Raw genomic sequence first — 18,077 nt, forward strand, 5'->3', positions numbered from 1 at the left:
CACATACACACATACACACACACACACACACACACACACACACACACACAATGGAATACTACTCAGCAATAAAAAAGAATGAAATTTTGCCATTTGCAGCAACATGGATGGACTTGGAGGGCATTATGCTAAGTGAAAAGTCAGACAGAGAAAGACAAATACTATATGATATCACTTATATGTGGAATCTAAAAAATACAACAAACTAGTGAATATAACAAAAAAGAAGCAGACTCACAGGTATTGAGAACAAACTAGTGGTTATCAGTGGGGAGAGGGAAAGGGGTGGGGCAATAGAGGGGTAAGGAATTAAAAGGTACAAACTATTATGTATAAAATAAGCTTCAAGGATATGTTGTACAACACAGGGAATATAGCTAATATTTTCTAGTAACTATAAATGAAGTATAACATTTAAAAATTATGAATCACTCCATTATACACTTGTAACTTCTATAATATTGTACATCAATTATACTTCAATAAAATAAAAAAAGATAAGTGATTCATCCTCTGATACTTTCTCCCACCTCCTTTCTTTAGTCCTGAGTTTTGTTACTTTTACAATTTTAAACTTAAAATGAGTGATAGCACATTGTGTTCAGCAATCAAAAATTTTGCTGTTGTGCTGTTGTTTAACCTTATTTAAATGAATGTGATCCCCATAGCTAGTTCTTTGAACTATAACTTCTTCATTCTAGAGGTGTGTGTATGTGTGTGTTTTAATAAATTCTTCTTGCGATTGGATTAGTCTTCCAGTATATTTTGCAAGAGGGCTCATATAGTTTCTGAGTTCTTTCATGTTTCAGAATGTCTTCATTTTTAATATTCTTGAGTTACATTTTCCTTTAGTCAGGGCTTTGGGACATAAATCTGATTTCTTCTCGAAGAATGTTGTTGTGGTGAAGTCTGAGACCAGCTGGATCCCACCTCACTCCCTTTTTATCTGTATGGATAAAGTCTTCCTCTATAGATAATGTTGATCAGGATAAGTTCAGTGCCTCCTTGTAAATTGTACTGTTTTTTTTCTAATATATTAATTTCTTATGATTTGCAGATTTAGTATTTTTCTAGTATCACAAATATATATGAAATGACATCTCTGAAACACTCTCCCATTTGTTGGTTGCTCTCCTTAAGAAATATAAATGATTCTTTATGTGGGCCAACTTTGAAGTCTTTATTCATCATCATCTGTAACTGATTTGTTCATTTATCCTTTTCCTTTGCATTCACTGTGAGGTGCTAAAGCCTTTTCTTTTTGTCATTGTTTGAATTTTTAGTTGTGCCTAGTCTGTTCTCCACTGGTTTACATTTATTTGTTTGATCCGTAAGGATGCTGCTTTGACCTGCAATTGTTTCCTTAACCTGGTAATCTGCCTTTTCATCCCAGCATATTGCTTCATCATCTTGTTTTTGAGTCTTGTATAAATGACTCCATACTGAGTTTTTTATTGTTCTTTTGCAGATTGTCTTTCCTTTCCTTTTGTGTTCTAGAATGCTTGCATAGTTGAAATGCCATTTTCCTCCCTTTTTTCTCACGCTTAGCATGGAGAGCTCTGCCCAGACCTTCTCTTTGCTCTTATCCAATGTGGAAAGACACTATTGTTCCTTTTTTTGGCTTCGTCTTTGATCAGATGGTCTTGTCTTGTTACTTTTAGTTAAATTGATCAGGCTGAACGTTTCTTTCTGAGCACTCTTCTGGAATCTGAGGATACAGGGCATGGGGTGAGAGCTTGGCTGAAGCTTCTGGTTGACCCGACATGGGTTTTCTTCTAGGGTCCCACAAAGTATCCTGTGCTGGGGCCTACCACCGGCCATTTAGATGTGTCTCCTGTTCATCCCACCATCTCAGCATGAAGCCACAGAAAAAGCTGGTCCCCAGTGGCTCTTTCTGTTTCTGTTGAGTCCTCTGTGCCTCACCAGTATTGTATTTTCACTGCAAGTGTGATAACTCTTGTTTAGTGTTATTTGTCATATCGTGTTACGCCCCTGTTCAAAGTCCTCCCAAGGCTCCCATCTCACTCACTCAAAGCCATAGTCCTCCAGTTTTTACTGGGCCGTCAGCGTGATGGCCCCTGGTACCACCATCCCAACCCTTGGCTCCCTTGGCTTAAGCCACACTGGCTTCCTTGCTGAGCTTCAAGTGTGCCAGGCCCACTTCTTCCTTAAGAAGCTCCCAGCAGCGGTTCTCCCTGCCTAGAACCCTCTTTCCCAGATAGCCTCATGGCTTCGCCTTAGATTCCTCAAAGCTTGGCTTGGATGTCAGGATTTCAATGAGGTCTTTCCTAAAGATGCTTTTTTATACAGCAGGTAGCCGGGAACTCCTTCCCCCTTCTCTAAGAACAGACCCTGTCTCTGGGGCTCCAGTTTAGCCACCTTGCCCAGGAAGAAGCATGCGGGCCTCTAAGTGAGAAAGAGCTTCTGTAGATTGCACGACTGGCTATGAGAAACGGGACTTCACAGACCCGGCCTGGGGCACACAGCAGAGTAGTGGAGAGCCCTCCACTGGGACGGCCTGCAGAGGCCGAGATGTTGAGTGAAAACTAAACTTGCAGTTTGAAAGATTCTGTGAAGAAAATTTACAAAATAAAATAAACTAATCCAAACTGAACTAAAACTTTGTCACCTTTTTTCTCTTGCTCTGCCAAGTTTTCACCCCGACTGTGTAGAGGAGACAAGGACAGGCCACCATGGACTTCAGTTTGGGGCTTATACGTATTTTTGACCCTTTGAATTAATAGCTGCTTGGAAATTGAAAAAGTTTGAAGTAAACTACCTGCTGACTTCCGGTTCAAAATGGGAGCTCTCTGGTGGGTCCGCAAGCTAAGCCTTTTAGCTCTTCTTGTTAAAATCGTAGATGCGATGGAACGCTAAGACTGAATGTACAGCCTGATGACAGAAGCTAGAACGGTTCACAGTAATTATGGGGTAGATGGATCTGGATTGAAGATCAGCTACCTCGACTCCAGCATATGGCACGCTCTTGCTTTCCTTCATGAAAAAATTCCCCTCCTCAGGAGTTGTCCTCGAAAATAGTATTATGTCCCCTTCTTCTCCCATGTCCCCCAGTCCAGCCAGATGCTGGGAATCACAGGAAAACCTGAACAGAAAATAGGGAGAGATTGAAGTAGCGTGGGGAGTCAAGTGACCCTGCCAAAGCCGTGAAGTAGCTGCCAAGGCATGAAGTCTCGGGTGGCTTCTGCCTGGCAGGGGTTGGGCTGGTTCCATCCTGCATTGTCTCTGAGAACCAGAGGCTGGGCTGAGATCTGGGCAAGAGGGAAGCATATTCAATGCACGGAATCCCAGGGGAGAGCCAGCTATTAAGCAAGGAGTGGACTGAAATCTGTGAGCATAAATTGTGAATTGGAGAAGAGAATTTGACCCTTAGGGCATGCATGGAGCAAATCACTCTTCCTGGCTTTAACAAACACTGACAAACCAACCTTGTCCTGTCCAAGGATGAGTAAAACAAACTATATCATTATCAATACAAAGAAGGGGGCAATGCAAAATCTTGCCCCCAAAAAAAGGTGGGCGGGAGGAATAAGGCAGAGAAATACTGAGAACAATTTATCACAGAATCCAGATGGTCATTTCAGAAAACTGTATGGTACTCCCACAAACTGCATGAAGGTCTCTCTGAAATGGAAGCAGAATGTCTGGAGGAAAGATCTAGAGGGGAAAAAGGCAAAGCAATTAGATGGGGGAATCATGATGGGAGAACGCAAGAAAAATATATGTGCTCAATGGGCAGTATCGCTATTTCCTGCTGTGTGAAGGTTTACCACGGGTGTGGAGGACATATCTGAGAAAGTCCCTCAGAATTTAGGGAAAAGGAGACAAAGCGTTGAAAGGACGAGAGTAACAATAAGTGAGATTTCAGAAATGTTGGCCAGAAAATGTAGAGCTGTGTGACACCAGTTAGCATTGCTGAGCTAAAGGCACAGAAGGCTCCTGGGAGGCAGGAACAAGTAGCCCTGATTCAAGAAAACCCAAAAACAAGAGCCTCAAATCTACGTAGCCTGGTGAGAAGATTAGTCTCCTGAGATAAATACAAAATCCCGTGAATATGCAGAGGTGAAACAGTGGGATTGTTTCATAATAATAAAAATATTAACCTAGCCTTCGTCTTCTTCTTTCCAGCACACTAGATGACAGAAGATAATTTGGTAGCATCTATAGAGTTTCAAGAAGAAAAGGATGTGATCCAGAAATGTTCCATATTTGTTCCAGTGAACATTCACGTATGCAGTGAACAGGATGATATCCCTGGATATGCAAAGGAGACAAAATATATTATCTGCAATTCCTCCTTGAAAAACTTCTTTAAGACACATTTGCAAACTGAGTAATGAAACACAAGAGCTCAGAATTAGATGGTCACCATATAGAAGGACTCACAGTGAGCAATGATAACAATTAAAGAAGAGATAAACTTCAATGTCACCATTACGGTTATAAAAAGGAATTAAAGCCTGAAATTCATTCGGGATACAGAATGCTTATAATATATAAAATAATAGTGTCATAACTATGAGCTGGATCCCAAAACTTCAAAGAATTATTAACAAAGACTAGGAAGTACATGAGATGGTGTGTGGAAAAGAAAAAGAAAGTGCTGAACTCATTGTCTTACAGAGGACCTATGAATTTCATCCTTGTAATGTGTTTATAGATTTTAGTTTTCTTTAGGTGTACATGTATTTTCTATTTTTTCTAACTCATATAAGTCTTTACTTGATTAATAAAGAAACAGTAGAAGCTAAAGAAGCTAACAAAAAATAAATAAAATTCCCTGAGACGAATTTGACCTGAAATTTTGAATATCTACATGGGCTCTAGTCTCAAAGGAGCCCTCTCTTTTTTTCATGTCTTTGGGAAAATGATACAGAGAGAGGTTAGGGTGGAAGTGGAACCCTACCGTGGCTAATGTCACTGACAATGTTGAGATCTGGCTGTCCCACGTTTTCCTGGGATGAAGGGGGAAGGAGGGGAAGTGACAAGGGATGAGCTCAAGCTTCCCCATAGTCTTGCAAAGCTGTAAGGATGTTTCAACCTCCGTGTGACCCAGGAACACTCCATGGAGTTCAGGATTCACTTATAGTAGAAGAATGAGGGTCTATTTTCTCTGGAGGAGAGCAGTGGGTGTGTGACCTCAGAAATATTATTTTTACCTTTCTTGATCTTTGCTTCCTCATCTGGAAAGTGGGGGCAATAGGTTTATCTCAAAGGTCCCTTAGAGGATTTCAACACATTAGGTACATAAAGCATCTAATGTAGTAAGAGAAAGTGTAGGTGTTTAATTGATGCGTACCTTTACCTTCCCAGCACTTCAATATTTCTGTCAATCTAAACTTTGAGGGAAAGATGAGCAGTCAGTGGGCTGGTGATCTGGAGAGTTCTGATGTGTCTCTGGAAAGGTGAGAAGGGGGCTACCAAGGAGATGGAGGATAAGGTCAAGGTGGAGAGGCTAGGATCTCACTCTGTGCCTTGCCCTGACGGCCACTGTAGTTGGCAGTTTCTTTCTCTTGACAGAACTCCAAACTGCCTATGAAACATGTTCTGAGAGAAATCCTTCCCCACTTACATTTCCAATGAGGAAGGTATTGCTGTTGGATTCAGTAACTATCATTCCTAAATCTCTTTCTCTAGAAGGAAAAGTTGCTTGCAGTTATCCATTTTGAACACAGAATGGTGAGAAACTCAGGCTATTCATAGCTACCTATTCTTTTGGTTGCAAAAGATGAGCACTTCTTGGGAAGATGGTACTTCCCTAATTCAGGCTCTTGCAGCCTAGAAAGGGAAACTCCTTTGATGAATCATTGACCAAGGCCAGGGCTTGGCCAACCTTGGTCTTTCAAAACCCAGTCTCTGGTACTGTATTCTCTAGGAAGTCTTCCTGAATCTCCCCCAAAGCTGGGTTATTTAATATCAACTCCACCTTGTTCCCTGATTGCTTCTACATTCTCCTCTGCATGGGAGAAACTAGCCTGGAAGCACATTCCCTAGAATTTTGCCGACAGGGGTTATGGTTAGATTCTGCTAAGGAGAGGTGCTGGTATGGTGTTTTGAAGGCCGAGGAGAAGGAGAAGTTCTTATTTGCTGCAGCAGCCGTCAAAGAGTAGGTGTCAGTACATGTGGGATGTTGCCAGAGGCTTCCTCGCACTCATTTTCTTGAGAATTCACCACTTCAGCACTACTTCCTGGATTGCAGGGGTAGCAGCTTCCTGGATTCCAGCCCTTGAAGATTTCCCTACTGACATGACTCTAACCCATCCCACAACTGTTCAAACTTTTAATTCCCTGTATTAAGTCCCTTTCTTCTTGAAATACTCAGAAAGCCTCCCATCTTCCATTTCAAACTTAGAAACACCAGACCGAGTTAAGCACTCTGTCCTTGGCAGTTCTTTAGCACCTTTGACTGTTATTGCCCAAATCAACAGCTCGGAGGTTGAGTCCACGGACTGTGGAGTAAAGCAGAAACTTTCACAGCATCTTCAGCTGCTGAGACAGGCCAAAGGCACTTAAAAAAAATAAAATAAAATAAAAAACCTAATTGGGAAAAGAACTTGTAAAAGAATAGATACATGTATATGTATAACTGAATCACTTTGCTGTACACCTGAAACTAACACAACATTGTTAACCAACTATACTCCAATATAAAATAAAACGTTAAAAAATATATATATATTCATGATAGAAAAGACATTCAGATTTTTCCCTCTCTTTATGTTAACCAAATACAAATATTTTTTTGTTAAAAAAAAAAATGTGAGTGTGGGACTTCCCTGGCAGTCCAGTGGTTAAGACTGCGCTTCCATTGCAGGGGTCACAGGTTCCTCCCTGCTAAGGAAACTAAGATCCCGCATGCCCCATGGCATGGCCAAAAAAATTTTTTTAAATGTGAGGGCAAATCAAGAGCCTCCGCAGCTAACTCTGGCATGGAAGTTTTCAGCAGTATTTGTAGAATTAACAGAGTATTATGAATATAGAATGGGGACCTAAACCCATGAAATCAACAGTAGTAAATTCACAGACCCTGATGAGTCATTTCGGTATCACAGGGTTAACCACTCAGATACACTGTGGCTCTTCGTGATTGGCCTCTTAGACTGTTGGTTTTTTCTTTGTTTAGGATACAACAAATTTATCTACCAGTGGAAAACCAATAAGTTTCCCAACCGCCTGCCACTTGACAACCACATTATTCTGGTTTTGCAGAACTTGACACCACTCACTAGCATAAAGAAAGGAATTTGGTAAAAGATGATCCCTGGTCTGCCTTAGAATATGAGGTCCGCCTTCTTTCAGCTGTTCTTGCCATTTTACACCACTTCATCTTGGAGATCTGGGGAGGAAAATGACAGGCGTCAATCATCCTCAGATAAAATACCACATATACCCTAAAGCAGGGGCAGGCAAACTTTTTCTGCCTATAGTTGGATTATAAGACCTTCAACCTTCTTTGCAGACGCTCACTCACGCAATGCATATTTCTGCTCAGAATTACAGTTCTGACTCCCTACTCCTGCCATCCACGCTCTTTAATGGAGGAAGACACCCTGTTTCTGGTTATTCAGGCTCCTTGTAAGTCCCTCACTCACAAAGGCTGAGCACCTGAGCATATGGGCCTAATTTGAGGAGTGCACAAAGCCTACCTGTTTGGTACCTGCAGAAGCCATGGTGAATGCTGTTCCTCTGCAGACAACTGATTCCTTTCCCTGTATTCCAGCTTCCACTCTCCCTCACTGCTTTTCTCTTGTTATGGAGGTATCTTTAAAGAATCTTAACTACAGGTACATTTTTAGCTGTATAGTTCATTAGTGTTAAGTATATTCACATTGTTGTGTAACTAATCTCCAGAACTCTTTTCATCTTGCAAAACTGAAACTCTGAACCCATTATACAATAACTCTCTATGCCCCCTCCTCCTAGGCTCTGGCAACTACCATCCTACTTTCTGTTTCTGTGAATTTGACTACTTTAGATACCTCATATAAGTGGAATCATAAAGTATTTGTCTTTTTGTGACTGGCTTATTTCACTTAGCATAATATCCTCAAGGTTCATCCACGTTGTATCAGAATTTCCTTCTTTCTTAAGGCTGAGTAATATTCTATTGTACGTAGAGAACATTTCATCCACTGATGGACATTAGGGTTGCTTCTACCTTTTAGCTATTGTGAATAGTGCTGCTACGAGATATACAGATATCTCTTGGAGATCCTGCTTTCAATTCTCTTGGGTATACACCCAAAAGTGGAATTGTTCACAACAGCTTTGCAATGAACCACAGCCTGTCACAGAAGTGTTTATTTCAATGATGTTCATGAAAGCTGAACTTTAGAATTGGTTGGCCATTAGAAAAAAAAGTGGGACATCAGAAGCACAGGCAACAAAAGAAAAAATAGGGAAAGCCGTTTTTTGAATGCCTGCAATAGAAGAGTTTGGCCTCAGATGACTAGCTGCACAAAATATGCTCTTCAGGGCACAATTCGGGTATGAGTAATGTCTACCTTTACAAGGTCAAAAATAGATTATCGTCCAGAGCCTCCATGAAGATGGACAGCATGTTGATGGCAATGTTTTCATGCTTTAGGACCAACACATCTGGTCTCAAATATAAGAAGAAATTATTGCAGCAACAATATATAGTTTCCAGATGTAAAGGTCAAAAAATTTATAATCGTATTTTTATATTTCTGAGGAATGCCTATACTGTCTCTTACAGCAGCTGCACCATTTTACATTCCCACCAACAGTTCCAATTTCTCTACACTTCCAGTTTCCTCACTTTTTATTTTCTGGGGTGTGTGTGTGTGTGTGTGTTTGTGTTTTAATAGTAGCCATGGTGCTCCATTTCTCATAATTTAAAAAAAATGGAATCACACAATTTGGGAAACTGCATTTTTCCCTTTAATATCATGAACATATTTTAAAGTCAACAGATATTCATTTATAATAGAATTTCCGATGTCTGCATAGTTTTCTGCTGCATCACTTGCTTACTGGGCAACCCTGGCCAAGTTACTCAACCTCTCTCTGCCTCAATTGTAAAGTGGCGTAATGAACAATTTAAGAGACCTTAGGACAATGTTGTGAGGATTAAATGAGAAGAACCTATAATGGCACGTTGTCAGCAATCAATACATGTTAGCTATGATTATCAACACTTTTATTATTGTTTGCCCACTGCATTGGTGGATGTAAGTAATTCTTTATTGACCTTCAGGTTGCTTCTGGTTTTTCACTTACATGGACATTAGCTACATAGTTGCAGTCATTTCTTCTTTTAAAAACCATCCAAACAGGTCCCTCTTTTCAGGGATTAGTTGACTGAAGGAGAAACTCCAGCCCAGCTGAGACCCAGCCTCTATTCTTGGCTTTCTCAGAACAGCTTTTGGTCACGTAGAGCAGGCCTCCTCACCCCTTCCAGAAATACATTGCTCTGGCCTTGGTTTTTAAACAAGCCCTCTCATAATTCATTGCCAAGGTATCTCACCTGCAGATCTGTGGACCTGAAGTTTTTCTGGGGGCTCGGCATAATGATGCATGGCCCGGAGAAAGCTTAGTCAAATATTTACACGGAGGAATGTGGCATTTCCTACCCTGGTGCTCTGATTACCATCAGAGTCTTATCTTTCCCCATAAAAGGAAGTGTGGACATGTATTAAGTTGTCAACACTAGAAAAATATAAGGTCTGGAATAGAGGGCCTGGGAGACTTCTTGATGTTCTTCTATGTAATAACATCTGAGGGTAAGAAGGAGATTCAGCTGGAAGAGGGGGCTTGTGGTGTTGGGGGGTTTTTGAGGCTGGGAAATCTGTGAGGTCAGGTGTAATTTGGTGGATAGTGCATCTCCCTTCTCGTTAAACTCAGGGGTTTTTGAGTGGTCAGAAGGGAAGATGAGAACACCCATTGTTCTCATCAAAGGGAAGGAAATGCTAATTGCCAAGACTGACCCCCATCTGAAGCATCTCAGTGAAAGACACACACATCAGAGAAGCCTTCTTCTCTGAAATGAAGCCGAGTATGACGTGGGGAGAGCGTGAGTTTAGAGGCCAGGCAGAACTGGGTCGAAATTCTGCCTCTGACGCTCTAAACCTCCATTACTGAACAGGTCACAAACCCCCTCTGAGCCCATATCTTCTTGTCTGTAAGCTAGAGACAGCATGCCCTAACATACAGGTTTCACATAAAGATTAAATGAGATGATACGTCTGAAGTTCCAGTGTGATGGTTTGCTATAGGAGATAAAGCGTGACCACACCAAGTTGATAAATTCCCAGCTAAATGCAGAGAAACCGGGTGGTTTTGAATTTTGGGCACTCTGTAACATGGACAAACACCCGACTTTTATTAGCTTTTTTCTTGGTTTTTTTTTTTTTTTTAATTAATTAATTAATTTATTTATTTATTTTTGGCTGTGTTGGGTCTTCGTTTCTGTACGAGGGCTTTCCCTAGTTGCAGCGAGCGGGGGCCACTCTTCATCGCGGTGCGCGGGCCTCTCACTGTCGCGGCCTCTCTTGTTGTGGAGCACAGGCTCCAGACGCGCAGGCTCAGTAATTGTGGCTCACGGGCCCAGTTGCTCCGCGGCACGTGGGATCTTCCCAGACCAGGGCTCGAACCCGTGTCCCCTGCATTAGCAGGCAGATTCTCAACTACTGCGCCACCAGAGAAGCCCTTAGCTTTTTTCTTAATACTGAAAATAGGACTTCTAGGAGTTGAAGGACTCCGAGTTGGAAAGTATCAATCTAGACCAACATGATCACACACAAGCCTCACTATGAAATACTCATCTTAGCCCGAACTTAAAGACATCATCCCAACACACCCAGCATAATTCACTCATCCATCCATTCATTCTACCAACACTTACTGAGGGTTTACTGTGCTCCAGAAGCTGCTGCAGGCACTGAGAATCCCAGGTTGGAGGAGACTCAGTCCTTGCCTTTTGGATGACCCTAGTCTAGTGGAGGAGAGAAAACTCTAAATCAACCGTTTCATGTCATAAACTGACAATGTGAGTAACATGCATAGTTATAGAGGCGTCCCCAGGGGCAGCAGACAATGAAGTTTTAGAATTGGAAGGACATTTAGAAGCCGACCGGTCCAAGCCTTACTGATGTGTGGACTCGGCCACCATGGTCTCCCAGCTTTGTTTTCATCACCTCTAATCTCAAGGGTTTCACGGCCCACCCAACCTGCACTCCCAGCCCCAGGCAGCCTTTGGGCAGCTCTGACAGTTTGAAAGTTTTTCCTTAGGTTGAGTCAGTATTTGTCTCCTGGTAACCGTCACACAGCTCCGTGGAGTTAATCCCATTCTTCCGCATGACAACCCTTCAGATACTGGAAGTCAGCTCACAGGCGACAGGCAAGTAGGGATAATCTTAGCCTCGCATCGCACAGGGGAATACTGGGCAGTCCAGGGACGCATCTGACCTCAAGAAAGGACTCTATTCGACACTGAAGACATGGTAGGAGTGTCTCACTTTGGATTTATTTGGATTTTAACTACTAGCCTTAATAATTTCACTGGACTTTATAAAGCACTTTAGTATACATTATTCCGCAGTGACCTCACACTGACCTGGTGAGACGGTTCGGCATGATTTATTATTTCCGTTTTGTTCATAAATAAAACAAGACTCTGAGAGGTGGTGTGCTCAAGGTCACACAGATAACATCTGGTTGAATTGGTCTTCTCCCTTCCATACAAGTGGTCCCGCATACATTTAGTCCTTCCCATCATCTACCTGTGGTCTCCCCCTAGATTTATCTTCTTAAAATATTGACTACATTGTATCTCTCCCTTTATCAAAAATCCTCAGCAATTCCTCTTACGTTCCAGGGTTAACCTCCAAGCCCTTAGAATGACGTTCAAGGCTCTCAAAATTGTCGACTTGCTGGGAGTGTCAGGGATAGCGCGATGGGTGGATGAAATACCAATAAACATTATCACTACAGTGATAGTTCAGCAAGAAATATATACAAAGGGCATCTGGAGAACACACAGGAGCAAGGTGAAGGTCACAGGGGGATTGCAGGAGTTAGGGATGCCTGGGATGGACTTTAAATACATGCATACCAGTAGAAGGTCAACAGGAGCAAAGAGGACTTGGAGGAGAGATAGCCTGGCGGCTGTATGCAGGGCACCATAAAGAATTTGCCGGACAGGTAGGTAGAAGGCTGGACTCAGAGAAAGGTTAGGCTCTACGGGAGGCAGGGCCGCTTCCTGTCAGCTGTGAGATTAGGGGCTTTGGACGTTATCCTGCAAACTTCGATGCGCCGTATAGGATTAAAACAGGCCAGTGGCAAGTGCGTTTGGTGGCCCTGGCTAGGAGGGGGGACTGGAGTCCGAAGTCGATGGGATGGACAGGAGCCAGTCTGGCTAGAGATGACATAAGGAAACTGTTGCCATGAATCAGGGGAGTAAAGATAAAGGGCAGAGGAGGTCATCACAGGAAGAGGAAGGGTTTTCACATATTTTAGGAGAGAAAAGCAAACAAATGCGGTGACTGGGCGCTCGTGGAGATAAGGAGAGCGAGAAGTCAGGCTGCTAATATGCTCTCAGGAGCTTCCAGGTTGGGAGGAAGGTAATGGCGCTACTCACTGCTATTGCCACACCTGCCCGAGACTTCAAGGGAGTGCTGCAGGAAGGAGGTGTGTAGTACCTACTTGTAGGTACGCTAATTTACTTAGGCTAGTAACAAAGAGCTCCCTCTCATCTTGGTGGGGTGGCCAAGACAGCTGGCCAGTCACTTACACCCCCGTTCCCTCTCCTCCCCAGGTATCCTGCGGGACTTGATTTCCTACGGTTAGGTGTGGCCACGCGACAGGGCCCTGATATTCAGGCCTGGCCTGGGCAGTACTCCTCCACATTTTATCCTTTCTGCCAACTTGAGGCAGAAGAACCTGATGGAGACTTGAGAGGGAATGAAGGTCCCTGTACTGTGTGCAGAAGAGATCTGGCCGCCAGCCAGGAACACCCATTTTAGACATGAGTGAACAAAAAGTAAATTCCTCTCATGTTTGAGCCATTGTGCATAGAATTTCTTTGTTACAGCAGTTAGTCCCACCTAAGCAACGCACCTTTCCTGTCTCCTACCTCACATGGGTAGGAAAGAAGGGGGCGTTTAGTACATAACTATTTGTGCCCGTCACTGCACTCAGTAGATTTATGTACTTTACCCCCTTTAATCCTATAAGTGCTCTGAGATGTTTAAACACTCCAGTTGTGCAGAAGAAAGGAAAAATCCCTGAAATGTATTGCTTTTGCTTAAGGTTATACCGTGTTCCCTTAGAGACGTCCGTGAGGCTGTGCAAAGCAGATTTTTTCCACTGTTTTTGAATTTTGTTTTCTTTTTCAGCTTTATTGAGATACAGCTGACATATAACATTGTGTAAGTTTAAGATGCACAACGTGATGATTCACTATGTGGGTATATTGTGAAGTGATTACTACAATAAGATGACCTCAAATAGTTACCTTTTTTGGTGTGTGTGGTGAGAACTTTCAAGATCTACTCTCTTCCAACTTCCAAGTAAACAACATGGTATTGTTAACTATAGTCATCACACTGCATATTACATCCTAAGAACTTATTCATCTCACAACTGGAACTTTGTACCCTTTGAACACCTACAGTTTCTTAGGAAATTCCTTGTCTCTATGTTTCCTACCATACTTAGAAAGTAGGATCATGATCAAGAAGAATAGAAGGTGGAAGAGGAAGAGAAGGAGAAAAAAAGTTAATCAGTTGAACCCTTCATTTGTTGAGGTCTAACATCTGTAAATATCAGCTGTATTACAGAGCATGTGCGTGGGGCTGAGCATGTATGCTCACAAGGACTAAAGCCATTACCGATGAGTGCTTTTGAAAGCAATGCCATCCTTCTGTTGGCCCGGTTTTCATATCCTTTCCTTCCATTTTGGGTCTCTATGCTTTAGTCACTCTGGTCTCCTTTCAGTTCCTCAAACAAGTCCTGCTCCTTCTTGACTCCACGACTTTGTAAGTGCTGTTTCCTTTGCCTGGGGTATCACTACCCTCATTCAGTTGGCTAACTTGTACTCATCCTTCTGCTTTCCCCTTAAGCATCATTTTCTCAGGGAAGCCCTCTTTGACCCCGAGATTGCGGCATGTCCCTTGATGGCACTAGTTGCATCCTAAACTCCTGTGGGGCACTCATCAGAATTTTGATTCTATGATCACTTTTACAGTTTGGTGATTGGTAGTCCAGTCTTTCCCAGTAGACTATCAGCTCCATGAGGGCAGAGATGGAGTCTCTCTGGTTGGTTTCTCTATCCCCAGAACCTAGTTAGAATGCCAGGCACATAGCATTCACTCCATAAATTTTGGGTGAATGTGAAAAAAAAGAAGATTTTTCTCTTAGTAAAATAATCAAAAGCAAACCTAAAGAAAGGCTAGTCTTCCAAATGGCTTTCTGGGAAACATACTACACATGCGAAATTCTGAAATGAATCAGGCTACTTAGTAATTTGAGACTGACTTAAATCTAAACCAAGTAAGGTACTGTTCCATGTCACAAGTAAAGAGGCAGAGTGCATGAAGGTCTGACACGGATTCCCCCTGGTCGTGAGTCAGTGATGGGGGCCTCTCTCACTCTCATCTGTCCCTGCTCACTCTTGGTACTTTCTGTTGGATGCTGACTTTGATGGAGACTTGGGAGCCGTATGGCCGTGAGCCCTCGTCCTAAAGGAAAGGGGAAGAACATGAGAGGTGGAACCCTGGCTCAGCTACTGTAGGTGCTATGTGACCTTGGGCGGCTCTGAGCCTCCATTTCCTAACTCGTAAAATGGAGAGAATCTACTTGTAGGGATGTTTGCAAGGCTCAAGTGTGCCAATGTGGTTGGAAGTGCTTTACAGAGAGACTGGCAGTTAGCAGGTGCTCAAAAAATTTTAACTGACATCTAGCACTTTCCCAGTATTGGGGTTTATTTCAGATGCTTAGGACATGTTTCATGTGAACTAATAAGTCAGCAACTCCGTTAATAAAGAAAAGAAAGACTTTCCCTTTTGCTGGTGGATAAAAAGGCTGATTTAATTCCTCGCCCAATGACAGAGATCTGAAGACAATGATTTGATTCCCTAATCGTGAACGTGCCCCTGCTTCGCAAAGTGTGAGATGCTGAGCCAGGAGCAGTGCCCTGGTGGGGCCGCACTGCACGAAGCCGGTCTTCAAAAGAGCTTGTGAGTGCTCTGCTCGTCATTAGCAGATGTGACGTGGTGAAGGAACTTGTTTCTCCAGATTCAGACAGTTTTGAGGACTTGCTATGTGCCAGGTACACCCTGTGGAGCACTTTTCACATGCTGTTTTGCTTACTTCCTACCCTATTTCTGTGATGGATCTATTATCATCCCTATTTTCATGATAGGGAAATTCAGATTCAAAGCAATTAACGTGTCCTCAGTCACACAGCTAGTCAATAGCAGAGCTGGTGTTTGGACCCATGTCTGATGCCAAATCCCATGCATTTCCAGATACATTATAGTCTCTTCCTAGTAAAACACATTCCGTGGAGAGTGAAGACCAAAAGTATGGATGAGAAAACCTAGTCCGGCTTTATTATTAATAATACAAAATATTATCACCTGATAGCTTCAGAAACAACCAGTTTCCTTTGGAATGTAGTACTTTCCATTTTCTTTTATAGAAGCTCAGTGGTTCTGATTTTCTCTATTTGATGGTGCATGAAAGCCCCTGGGTAGAAGGCTGTTTAGTGGAGTGGAAAAGGGTCAGACTGGGGACTGTTTCTAGCCCTGAGCCTCTCCTCTGCGTGACTTTGGGAAATTCATTCATTCACAATCTTTGGGCCTCATTTTTCTTATGTGTGAAATGAGGACAATTATGCTGCTTACTCACCTATGTTTATGGATTTTGTGAGGATCTATCAAGATAATTGTTGTACAATGTTATGCAAAAGACTCCATGTTATTATTCTAAGGCAGAGTCATCACTTTGTTCCCACTTTCTCTTTGCCTACAGATTCTCTTGGCATCCAATACCTGATGAGAATTTATGGCTAGTTGGATATAACAGCAAAAGCTCTCTCCCTGTGACTTATATGCATCCTGATGTATTTCAATTTTTGCGTACAGGAAGGTTTTCTAGTTGGAGGAGACGCAATTCTATTTTGAGGTTGTGGACTCAAGGCGCCACTAAACGGAGATTCATGTGTTTTCACTGACGTAAAGTGAATCGTTCATTTGTGGACAGCCTTGCTGCCCAAACCCAATCTGTTACTGCAACCAGTGGGCTTATCTGGTGAGTCTTGTCACTGTCAGAATCAAAGCCAAATATGGCAGGGACTAATGATTTCACTGAGGTGGTCTTTCCTGTGACCACAGAAACCTGCTTTGGGGGTTTCTGTCACTATCAGAGACCCTTGATGGAATTACAGCCCCTGAGTTCATTTTTGTTCTGGTTTATTATCTGGGTAAGCTCCGTACCCAGCTCTCTTTGCCTTATCTGAGGAGCCAGAGCCAGCGGTGAGTGAGTCATAGGATCTGGCCAATTGCGTTTCCACAATTTTATTAGAATGACTGGGTAGATTAGCTCTGTAAAACAGGGAATAAGTGTCTTGGGCATTCATCAGAGTCTCCCACAATTCCTAGAATAATTTTGTATTTTTTTCACAGAAGCATCTGTGGAAAGAGAGCAGGGGAGCCAGGAGACCTGAGTTGCTGGATCGTGATTCTGCTAATCCCAGGGGGTAACCTTGAGCATGGCCAGAACACTTTGGGTCGTGGCTGGTGGTATGGACAAAGTTCCGTAGAGCTCAGGGCTTGGCCAGAGAGGGGCAGGGAAAGTTTCTCTAGGGGAACATTTGAGAGTGGTGTTTTAAATTATGAACTTGATTTCACCAGGCAGACAGAGGAAAGGGCAAGGGGTTTTCAGAGAGAGGAAGCTGACTGAACAGAGCAATGCAAAGTGAAAGTCGGCAAAGGGTCTCAGGAATGGCATCTTTGACTGTGGTGAGAAGGAAGGTTGTGCTGTGGAGCCTGAAGAGGCAGGGCGTAGAAGCCAGCTCATGAAAAGTCTGGAGGACCAAGCTCAAGTGGTTGCCCTGGGCAACTGGCAACTCCCAAAGGCTGTTGAGCATGGGGAAGTGGGGAGGGAACATGATTAGAATTTTTTTTCATTAAACAGTCGACACACAATATGAGACCAAAGGGATCATTTGTTGCTCACATTAGCCCCGCATAATAAGTGAACGACCATTGATCTCCCCATTTAGCAGATGAGGAAGCTGAGGCTCGGAGAGATTAAATGTTCAAGGACACACTACTCAAGGAAAACAGAAGATAAAAATAATTCATAATTCATACTTCTGCCGGATAGGATTCCATTGAATTCTTATAAACTTCAGTTAGAGATTAGGTAACATTTGCTCTGAGGCATTACCAGGGTTTAGACATTCATCCAAGATCCTGAAATGGAAAGAGGCCAACACTGCATAAGTAAAATTCAGAGTCATTAGTAGAGATAACATTAGGCCTCTCTTTTAATCATTTCTTACTCAGAACCAATGTATCATTCTTTTCATTGGCTCTAGGGGAGGCTGGAACTTGTCTGAAGGTGGCTGTGCAACTAAAATTTTTGTAACGTTTTCTGTGTCAGCTCTGATAATGTAGAGTTCATCCACTGATGTTAGTGCCACAGTGGAGGTCTAAAAGATTCTGGGAGAGCAAAAGAGATTTTAGTCTTTACAAATACAGTAGTTGGCCCTTATCCATGGGGGATACATTCCAGGAAACCCAGTGGATGCCCTGAAACCACAGATAGTACCGAACCATACCATGTTTTTTTCCTTTATACACATAGCTATGATAAAGTTTAATTCATCAATTAGGCACAGTAAGGGATTAACAACAACAACTAATAATAAAATAGAACCATAATAAAAGTTATGTGAATGTGGCCTCTTTCTTTTTCTCTCTCAAAATAGCTTATTGTACGGTACTCACCCTTCTTCTTGTGATGTTGTGAGATGATAAAATGCCTATGATGAGAAGTGAGGTGAATGCTGTAGGCATTATGACCTAGTG

General features: G+C 42.6%; 1 protein-coding gene across 1 annotated transcript in view; it reads left to right on the plus strand.

The window, feature by feature from the left end:
* Positions 1–18,077, plus strand: part of LOC309647105 (uncharacterized protein) — a 408,982-nt gene that overhangs the window by 363,595 nt on the left and 27,310 nt on the right. The window contains exons 17-19 of the mRNA XM_082434106.1: positions 2,653–2,813; positions 4,147–16,293; positions 16,668–16,741. The gene's annotated coding sequence lies outside the window, so the exon portion shown is untranslated. The remainder of the gene's footprint in view (positions 1–2,652; positions 2,814–4,146; positions 16,294–16,667; positions 16,742–18,077) is intronic.

The sequence above is a fragment of the Balaenoptera physalus genome (genome assembly GCF_965194825.1).
Source record: "Balaenoptera physalus genome assembly, chromosome: 17".
NCBI classification, from domain to species: domain Eukaryota; kingdom Metazoa; phylum Chordata; class Mammalia; order Artiodactyla; family Balaenopteridae; genus Balaenoptera; species Balaenoptera physalus.